The 10,322-nt window shown below is 44.4% G+C and overlaps 1 pseudogene; it reads right to left on the reverse strand.

Annotated features, from left to right (window-relative positions):
* Positions 1 to 564: 564 nt before the first annotated feature.
* On the reverse strand, positions 565 to 8,592 carry LOC147919298 (uncharacterized; annotated as a pseudogene).
* Between the last annotated feature and the right edge of the window lie 1,730 nt (positions 8,593 to 10,322).

Genomic DNA, 10,322 nt, shown 5'->3' on the forward strand with positions numbered 1-10,322 from the left:
TGAAGCTAAGAACAAGAACACAAGGTAAAAGAGGGGAAATCGGATTCTCTTCTTATTAGATAATTGTGTGTTACATATATGAGAAATTACACATCTTAATATAGGAGAACAAAGGCATAGAGCCGTTAGGCACACAAGGGATTCAAAGGAGAGATGAAAGGGACAACTCCTTGTCTTTGGTTGACTCGCTATGCTTCCCAACCAAAGCCACACGTGATCTCCTTCCCTTCCATGCCTTGTGACCGTTAGATCTCCTTTACTTGTGGCCATTGGATCCTTCTTCCCTTCCTTGTGAGATATTTCCTTCTTCTTGGGCTTCTTCTTCTTATAAGGCCTTTGTTCTTCTTATAAGGCACTTATGGCCTTGCTGGCCTTTCTCCTTGCTCACACAGCCCACATGGCCTTACTGGCCACTCTCATTGTGCTCACGGCCTTACTGGCCGCTCACACACCACTCATGGCCTCACGGCCACTCTTCTTGTGCTTACAGCCTTAGTGACCGCTTCTCTTCTTCTTCCACAGCTCGGCCTCTTCGGCCTCACTCCCTCTTCTCCTTCTTATATACTAATAGTTTCCAGTCTCCTTTCTTGCAAAGAAAGTATTGGCAAGAGCCTTATGGTAATACCTCAAGACTGGGCTCCTAATCCTTGAGCTCTTGGAGTTGGAGGATGAGTAATACTTGTTATCCCCAATGGTCTCCCATACAGCAAACAATTCTTCTCTTGGAACCATCATGCTCCTATGGCTCCCAACCTCAAAACCAAACACATCAGCCAGCTTCTTCAATGAAAGCTCATGCTTCCTCCCTTTGATGGTGAAGGAGATATGACCAGCTCCTGCTTCAGCATCTTTCCTCAAGTATTGGTGCAGCTTGACAGTGGCTAGGAACTCACAGCTTTCCTCTCTATACCCTTCCATGCAAAGCCCCATGAACTTGGTAAGGCTGCTCTTCTCAAAAAGACATTCCACATCTTCATCAATAGCAAGCTTCTCCATCGTCTCCTTGTGTGGATACCTAGTTCCCAGGAACTCCATCCTCATGAAAGCATCATAAAGCTGCTTCTTAGACAACCCACAAGACTCAGCCTCTCCATCTTCCATCAATTCCTCTTCTTCACTCTCCTCCTCACTTTCACTTTCACTCTCTTCTTGCTCCACTTCAACTGTTGGTCTCTTCCCTTTGGCTCTATATCCCCTTATCATCTCATCAATAGTAGGCTCCCTTTCCTCCTCACTTTCAGTTCTCTCAGGATCCTCCTCAACTGGCTTTTTCCTGAGACTCGGCACCTGGCTCGACCGACTGCTCGAACAAGCACTCGGTCGAGTGGTCGATCGAGTGGACCTTCGAGTGGCTCTCCTAGCTTCAACTCTTGGTTCAAGGTCAGCATCACGACGTTCCATGGAGCTTGCAGCGGCTTTGTGAGACTTCTTGGTGATCTTAGAAGACATTTTCAAAAAGAAACTGAAGGGAAATAGACTCAAAGCTCAAAGTTAATAGGTTAGTGACCCAAAAACTTGAAAGAACAAAGCTAGAGCAAGAGATGAACTTTGAGAGAGATCTTAAAGCTTGAATTTAAATATTTTGAGCAAATGAGAGAGTGTGAGAGGTTTAGGATCGATCAAGTGCTATTTAAAGAAGCCTAGGAGACAAGAAGACAAGGGTGGAGCGTCCTTACATTTCAAATTTGAATTGGGAATCTTTGACTTGCTTTTTGGCTGCCACTCGACCCCACACTAGACCAGCACGTGGTCGAGCTCCTTGACCAATTTTGAAATTTCAAAAATTTTCTCCTTGTTCTTCCCTCCACTCGACATTCTAGAAGAATGGGAATCGAATGGGCCTCAATTAGTATCCAGCTCGGCCGAGTACCTCTTGTTTTGTGGTCGAGTGGGCATGCGAGCCTTCTTCTCCATGTCCACATCTCCCCTTACCCAACTATATTCTTATTAAGAAGCCTGTCCAACAAAAATATAAAACAAAACACATCAAAACTACTAAGAAATTAAACCATATGTACAAAGGATACCTTAGGGACTTCCTCCCTAGTGAGCTTGTTTATAGTCACTAAGCTTGACTTTGGTTTTCTTCTTAAACTTGATCTGGATACCAAGGAGGTGATGAAATCCTCCCTCGAACCTCTTGGTCACTGTGAAGTTGATCCTTGATCACCTCACTCTTAACACTCAAACCATATTTCTTCTTAAATTTGAGCCTAGGTCTTGCTTTCCTCAAAGACCTCTTGTTCAGCTTGACTTTGAGGTCCTCAACCATACTAGCCAGCTGTTGAACTGACCTCTTAAGCTCTTCAACAGAATCCTCTTGAAGTGGGAACTCAGCCTTTGGGGTTGCCTTATCACCTATGCTTCCTTGACCTCCTTTGTCTTTGATAGTGAAAGGCTGGTCATCAATGGTAGGAAGGTTTGTTGGATTGTGGATATTGAACTTCATAACCACATCTTCAGCTATGTTCAAGGTCACAAGACCCTCCTTCACATCAATAACTGCTCCAACAGTAGCTAAGAATGGCCTCCCTAGCAAGATTGGATCCTCAGGCTCCTTATCCATTTCTATCACCACAAAGTAAGTGTGAATCCTTGCTTTCCCTATCTTGAGTGGGACATTCTCCAACCTCCCAACTACCTCTCTATTTGTCCCATCAGCTAGAAGCACATGGAGATTGGTAGATTTGAAATCAGTTCTCCCTAGCTTTTGAGCTAAGGAGTATGGCATCACACTTGTTGAAGCTCCCAAATCACAAAGGCATTGATTGTAGTGGAGGTAACTGATTGTGCAAGGCAAATAGAATGGCCCTGGGTCCTTAAGCTTAAGTGGGATAATCACTCCTCCAAGGTTCTCAAGATCCTTCTCATCTTGAGCTTGAGCCTTCTTCACTGATAAATCAAGCAAGAAATCTCTATAGAGAGGGTATGGTTTATACTGTTCCAAAGCAGGTCCTCTCTCCTCTTCTTGGTAAGCAATGATGATCTCTTGAATAGCCATCACTTCTTCCTTTTTCTCAACCAAAGCTTCTTCCCTCAAAACCCTTTCTTCCTCATGTTGCTTAGCCAACATCTCCTTTTTCTCAATGATTTCCCTTAACTCCTTGATCCTCTGTGCTTTGAAACGCCCAGGGAATGGCAGTGGAGGCTTGTAAGCAGGAGGAATGTACTTAGCAGGCTTGACAACTTCGGAGTCCTCAGCTCGATCGTCCACTCGAGCATGCACACGGTCGAGTGGCTGCTCGAGCTCCTGGTCGAGTTCTCCTGCGAGTTCCTGTTGCTTTGCACAGATGTCACTTGGGGCTTCAGTAACTAATGAATTTCATCCAAACTTGGACTTCACTGTCCTCAGTGACTTTTTCCTCTTGAAGTTGAATTGCTTTGGCTGAGAACTCCCTTGGATTTTGAACAGCTTTTCCAGGGAGTGATGTTCATATATTTTACCATGTTTTCCCTTAGTTTATTCACATCTTTTGCATCTTTTTCTATCCATTTTCACCATTATTGTGTAGCTTTAGGACTAATCATGCATTAGAGTGTAGTTGCATTGCATTTGCATCTTTTCATGCATAAACAGGTGATTTTGAAGCTTAAGGAGCATGGAAGCAATGGAGAAGAGATGTGAAGCAATCATGAGGAGGAAACAAGGGAGTTAAGGCTGAAGAACCAAGATCCGGAGTCCAGCTCGACCAAGCACTCGACCGAGTGGGAGATGGACTCGACCGAGTGGAGTTATGTAAGATTTAAGGTAGAAAGATTTGAGAAAGAGGAAGAGTTTGAATTCGGACAAGGGTGAGAGGTGTAGAGTGTATGCGAGTGTAAAGGAGAGTAGAGAGGAGAAAGAGAGTTAAACTCTTTTCTTACTTGAATTAGAACATACTTACAAACCATATATAGAGCTATACAAAGAGGATATTCTTCCCTAGGATCCTATGTACACATTAATGGGAGATAGCGACATCTCCTTATTCCTACAAGTGACTAAACCCTTGACTTCCCACTTGCAAGTTGCCCAACGGCTATAATAGAAGGATCTCGATGATAGGAGATCGTTGGAAGCTCTCCTTAGTGGATTGGGCTCATGAGATACGAGATGGCTTGGACAGCCCATAGGTTGTCGATTGTACGGACGTCCGTACGGTTGTACGGACGGTGGTGGCCAAGGTGGTGTGCCAAACTCATACTCCCCCTCAAGCTTGACTTAGATGACCAGGCAAGCTTGACAGTCTAGGCACCCACCTCATTAAAAACCTTAGTATAGAAAACCTCATGGGAAAAAAACTATACATAAGGGAAAAAGAGTGTAGGTGCCATGTGAAAGACTCATGGCCGAGTGAGGTTTATAAGGCCGAGCTTCGAGTGAATATATTCGCACACTTGGGGGCTTGCAGCTTTGGTGAGGATGTCAGCGAGTTGTTCCTTGCTCTCGGTGTGACATGGCAGGACAACTCCAAGCTTGATTTGCTCTCGCACCTTATGACAGTCCACCTCAATATGTTTGGTCCTCTCATGAAACACTGAATTGGTTGCTATGTGAATGGCAGCTTCATTGTCACAATGCATGGTGATAGGACTCGTGATTTCCACTCCTAAATCCTTGAGGAGTGCTTTGAGCCACATTAGTTCGGTTGTGAGTTTGCGCATGGCCCTATACTCGGATTCGGCACTTGAAAGTGATACGACCTTTTGTTTCTTGCTCTTCCAAGTGATCAGGTTGCCTCCAAGGAATGTTCAATAGCCAGTTGTAGAGCGACGGTCTCCACGGTCTCCAGCATAGTCAGCGTCGCAATATCCTACCAACTCGGTGTTCTTGTTGCGGCCCATCCAAATGCCTTGTCCCGGTGAGCCCTTGATGTATTTAAGGATTCGGTCGACCATGTTCCAATGATGGACAGTTGGATTCTTCATGTGCTGGCTCACCTGGTTCACAGCAAAGCAAATATCAGGCCGTGTTATAGTTAAATAGATCAACTTACCTACTAGGCGCCGGTAGCGGCCAACGTCCTTGTATGGTGCCTGCTCAAGCTCCCCCTGTCCTCCGGCCTTGTAGTTCTCTTCAAGAGGTGATGCCACTGCCTTTGAACCTAATTTTCCTGTCTCATTTAACAAGTCAAGAGCATATTTTCTTTGTGATAGAAATAAACCTTCCTTTGATCTACATATTTCTATCCCAAGAAAATATTTCAACTCTCCAAGGTCCTTAATATCAAAGACTGATTTCAAGAAGGTTTTAGTGTCTTGAATACCTACCGAGTCACTCCCAGTGATGATGATATCATCAACATACACTAGGATGACTACTATACCTTTGGTGCTAGGTGAGGTAAATAGTGTGTGATCAGCCTCGGATTTGCGAAAGCCTTTGTCAAGGAGGATTGTGCTCAGCTTGTGGTACCACGCCCTTGGCGACTGCTTTAGTCCATAGATGGCTTTGTTGAGCTTGAGAACCTTCCCCGGACCAATGGTGTCTTCTAGGCCCGGTGGTGGCCGCATATACACTTCATCTTCGAGCTCGCCTTGTAGGAAGGCGTTCTTCACATCCATTTGCCATAGCTCCCAATCAAGATTTGTGGCAAGAGAGAGAACCACTCGAACGGTGTGAAGTTTGGCCACCGGAGCAAACGTATCAAGATAGTCCTCCCCATACGTTTGCGTGAATCCCCGGGCTACAAGGCGTGCCTTATACCGTTCTATCTCCCCATTGCTCTTGTATTTGATACTAAAGATATATCTTGAGGTGACTGCTCTCTTACCCTTGGGTAGGTCAGCTTCATCCCATGTGTGGTTTTGTATCATGGCCGTGTTCTCGGCATCAACAGCGTCCCGCCATACCTTATGGTCTTTGGCCTCATCATAGGTTCTTGGAATCCAGTGTTCATCAATGTGGCCAAGGAAAACTTGATGTTCCTTAGGAAAGTGGGCAAGTGAGCACACGGCTTGAATCGGATGAGCAATGGCCACATTGTTGTAGTAGACACGGGTATTCTTCCAATTGGTAGGAGGATATTTGATGCGTTGACTGCGCCTTAGAGGGACTATGGTTCCAGCTTCCAGGTTGGCACAGCCTGGTGTAATGATTTCCTCAAGTGGCTCGGCCGGATCCTCGGTCGGCTCGGCAATGTTGTCTGCGGGTAGTTCAGTTGACTCCTCAGGCTGCTCGATTGGATCATCAGTATGGATGTCACGTTCAGGCTCGCGCAATGGTTCAGGGTGAGCTGGTGAGGTAGGGCTGGCCGGCTCGGTATTGATCCGATCATTGTCAATTCCTAACCGCTCAAGAAGAACTCGGAGGTTGCGTGTTCGATCAGATGGTGAGGATGAGAGATTGCGTAGCTCATCCCAATTCTGTTCATCATAGAATCCTTGTGTCTCTATAAACTTGACATCGCGAGATACTAGGACTCTCCTTGTTGTAGGTTCATAGCATTTATACCCCTTTTGTGTAGTGGAGTAGCCAAGAAACATAGCCTTTGTACTCTTAGCATCAAGCTTGTCCCTTAGCTCACCTGGTCGCAACACATAGCACACACACCCAAAAATTCGTAAGTGATTAAATGTAGGTTTGTCCTTAGTTAATACCTCAAATGGTGACAAGTCTTTGAGGATCTTTGTGGGGGTGCGGTTGATAAGGTAACAAGCAGCTAGCACAGCATCTCCCCAAAATCTCTTTGGAACCCTTGTGTGGAACATCATAGACCTTGCTACCTCCATGAGATGCCTATTCTTCCTTTCAGCTACCCCATTTTGTTGAGGTGTGTATGGACAGCTAGTTTGGTGTAGTATTCCATGGTTGGCTAGATATTGCTTAAAGGCATGGCTTGTGTACTCTCCACCATTATCTGATCTCAAAATTTTAATCTTGGCATGATAGTGGTTAGAGACATAATTTTGAAAATTAGTAAAAGCCTCAAGAACTCTATCTTTAGAAGGAAGCAAAGTTATCCAACTATATTTTGATTTTTCATCAATAAAAGTCACAAAATATTTTTGATTTTCTCTAGATAAGCAAGGGGATGTCCAAACATCAGAATGAATTAAATCAAAACAATTTTCATAAATAGTACTAGAATTAGGGAAAACAGCCTTGCAATGTTTACCAAGAATACAAGCCTCACACTCCTCATTTTTAAAAGAAATATTAGGAAACATTAAAGATAAAGCTCTTGTGTGAGGGTGTCCTAGCCTAGCATGTAAAATAGAATCACTAGGTTTAATAATAACCGAATTAAAACAAGATGCAGTAGAAGATAAATTCAAGTCCTCAAGCATATAGAGATCATCCTTGGAACTTCCTTGACCAAGAACCTTACTTGTCTCAATATCCTGAAAATGAACATTGTTAGGACCAAATATTGCATAACAATTTAAATCAGTGGTGGCCCTTTTAATTGATAACAAATTAGATGTGAAATTAGGCATGTAAAAGGCTTTAGTTTCTTTATCAAATAATTTTAAATTCCCTATGCCTTTAACAGGAACTTTCTCACCATTAGCTATCACAACATTACCATTAGCAGGTTTAATATCACTAATTAGCCTAGAATCACTAATCATGTGGTGAGATGCACCAGAATCAACAATAAGGGGTTTAATTTTATTTGAGGCAAGAAATGTTTTACCGGAGGCCTCCTTTAGGGCCTTGATGAGGGCGTCGAGGTCTGACTTGCGTACCAGCTCCGAAGATGCCGCCAACGCCACTCCGTTCCCCTCAAGTGTCTGGCCACTTGGTGTTGAGGTCGCCGCCTCGCTCACCATGCTGGCTTGGTTAGCTCTAGGTCCACCTCGGCTTGTTCCTCCACGGTTTATGCGGAGGTGAGGGTGAAGGATCCAGCAACGGCTCTTGAAGTGGCCGACCTTCTTGCAATGTTCACACACCGGTGGGTTCTAGTCCTCCGGTTTGTAGTAGCCACGATTTGCGGAGGCCACCTCAGCTTTGTTGGCGGTCACTAGCTCCCCCTTGCCTCCAAACAACCCCATGGAACCATGTTCCTTTTGAATTTGGTTACAAACATCATCAAGACTAGGGAGCTTGTCCGACCGTAGAATATGCTTGATAAGGTCATTGTAGGAGGGGTTCAAGGTCAAGAGAAGGCCGAACACCTTATCTTGTTCACGCCTCTCATTCAGAATGGCCGGATCTATAGTCGCCGGCCGGAGCATCTCTAGTTCAGCCCAAAGGGACCTAAACTTCCCAAAGTGCTTGGTGAACTCCATGTCTTCTTGGTTGAGATTGTTGATAGCCCTCTTAATCTCAAAAATTCGGTTTACATTTGTAACATTCCCAAAAACATTCTTGAGAGTGTCCCACAAGTCTTTTGCTGTCTCGCAATAAGAGTAAGCTTCAAGTATAGGTGCATCTAGGGAGTTTTGAATGATAGCTAGGACTCCCTGATCTTCTTGAAACCACTTGTTCTTCTCATCCGCGACAAGATCCTTGCCGTCTTTGGTGGTCTCGCCACTAGGAGCTTCGCTCGTCTCAACATGGGACCAAAGTCCTCGGCCGCATAGGGCTGTCTTTGTGGTTCTAGCCCACAGTAAGTAATTCTCTCCCTTGAGAGTAACTGGAACAATGAGAGTTTTGGTAGTTTCCATGGAAAAAGATGAAGAGACCGTTGGTTAAAGCTATTGTCCAACGGTTAAAGAAAGAAGATTCAAGAACAAGAAATTTTAAGAACAAGAAAGAGAATGCAGAAGGGAGTGATGGAGATTTGAGGCAAGAACAGAATCAAATCTGCTCTGATACCATGTAATATTTAAGGTAGAAAGATTTGAGAAAGAGGAAGAGTTTGAATTCGGACAAGGGTGAGAGGTGTAGAGTGTATGCGAGTGTAAAGGAGAGTAGAGAGGAGAAAGAGAGTTAAACTCTTTTCTTACTTGAATTAGAACATACTTACAAACCATATATAGAGCTATACAAAGAGGATATTCTTCCCTAGGATCCTATGTACACATTAATGGGAGATAGCGACATCTCCTTATTCCTACAAGTGACTAAACCCTTGACTTCCCACTTGCAAGTTGCCCAACGGCTATAATAGAAGGATCTCGATGATAGGAGATCGTTGGAAGCTCTCCTTAGTGGATTGGGCTCATGAGATACGAGATGGCTTGGACAGCCCATAGGTTGTCGATTGTACGGACGTCCGTACGGTTGTACGGACGGTGGTGGCCAAGGTGGTGTGCCAAACTCATAAGTTACACAGAAGAAGCCAGCTCGACCTGTCACTCGACCGAGCACTGGTCGAGTTGACCGATACGTGGACCACTTTGACTTTTCCCATTTTTAGGGCTTCCACTTATTAGTATATAAGAAGGAGAAGAGGGAGTGAGGCCGGTGAGGCCGAGCTGTGGAAGAAGAAGAGAAGTGGCCGGTAAGGCCACAAGCATAAGAAGTGTGGCCGGTAAGGCCATAAGTGGTGTGGGAACGGCCAGTAAGGCCGTGAGCACAATAAGAGTGGCCAATAAGGCCATGTGGGCCGTGAGCACAATGAGAGTGATCAGCAAGGCCATAAGTGCAATGAGAGAAGAATTATGAAGCAAAGGCCTTATAAGAAGGAGAGGCCCAAGAAGAAGAAGATAAATGTCTCACATAGGAAAGAAAGGGAAGGAAGGAAGCATGTGACCTTGGTTGGTGAAGCATTGAGACAACCAAGGGAAGGAGCTGTCCCTTTCACCATACACCCACTTGTGCACCAACGGCCATATGTCCCTTTCATCTCTCATTTGTGTCTAACGGTCATGTGTATTTGTTTCCCTATATTAATGAGTGTAATCTCCCTCATATGTAACACATCACAATATTATTCAATAAGAGAAACCGATTCCCTCTCTACACCTCTTGTTCTTGTTCTTATCAACAATGTAGAGTGGTGTAGGATTAGCGGTTAGGGGCTGCCCTTAAGGCAGCCTATTCTCTTATCAAATCCCACCTAAACTCTTCTTATTTACTCTTTACTAAGCCTAGATTATGGGGAGTTCATCACAAGCTGATGTCCTCTTCTCCCCCTGAAAAATGAGTTAGTTTGTTGTGGGTAAAGGGGGATTCATTCACCAAGTGTTTGTCTACCCTCTCTTGTGAGCTTTGTCTCATAAATCCCAACATGGTATCAGAGCAGGTTCTGCTCTTGGTGATTCAAACTCGTTCTCAATTCAATTCTTCTTAGGAGTTAGCTTAGTTAAAGTTTTAGACTTTGCTTAGGTGTTAAATCGCTTAGCTTAGTTTCTTTAAAACTTTATTTTTGCTTTTGTTGTTAAATCGATTCTCTAGCAGCTCATTGTTGAGAAAGCTTGGTCTTGGGTCTTGATAGAATTCGTAGGCCAAG

Source organism: Camelina sativa, chromosome 20, assembly GCF_030686135.1.
Source record: "Camelina sativa cultivar CO46 ecotype springtype chromosome 20, ASM3068613v1".
Classification (NCBI taxonomy): Eukaryota; Viridiplantae; Streptophyta; class Magnoliopsida; order Brassicales; family Brassicaceae; genus Camelina; species Camelina sativa.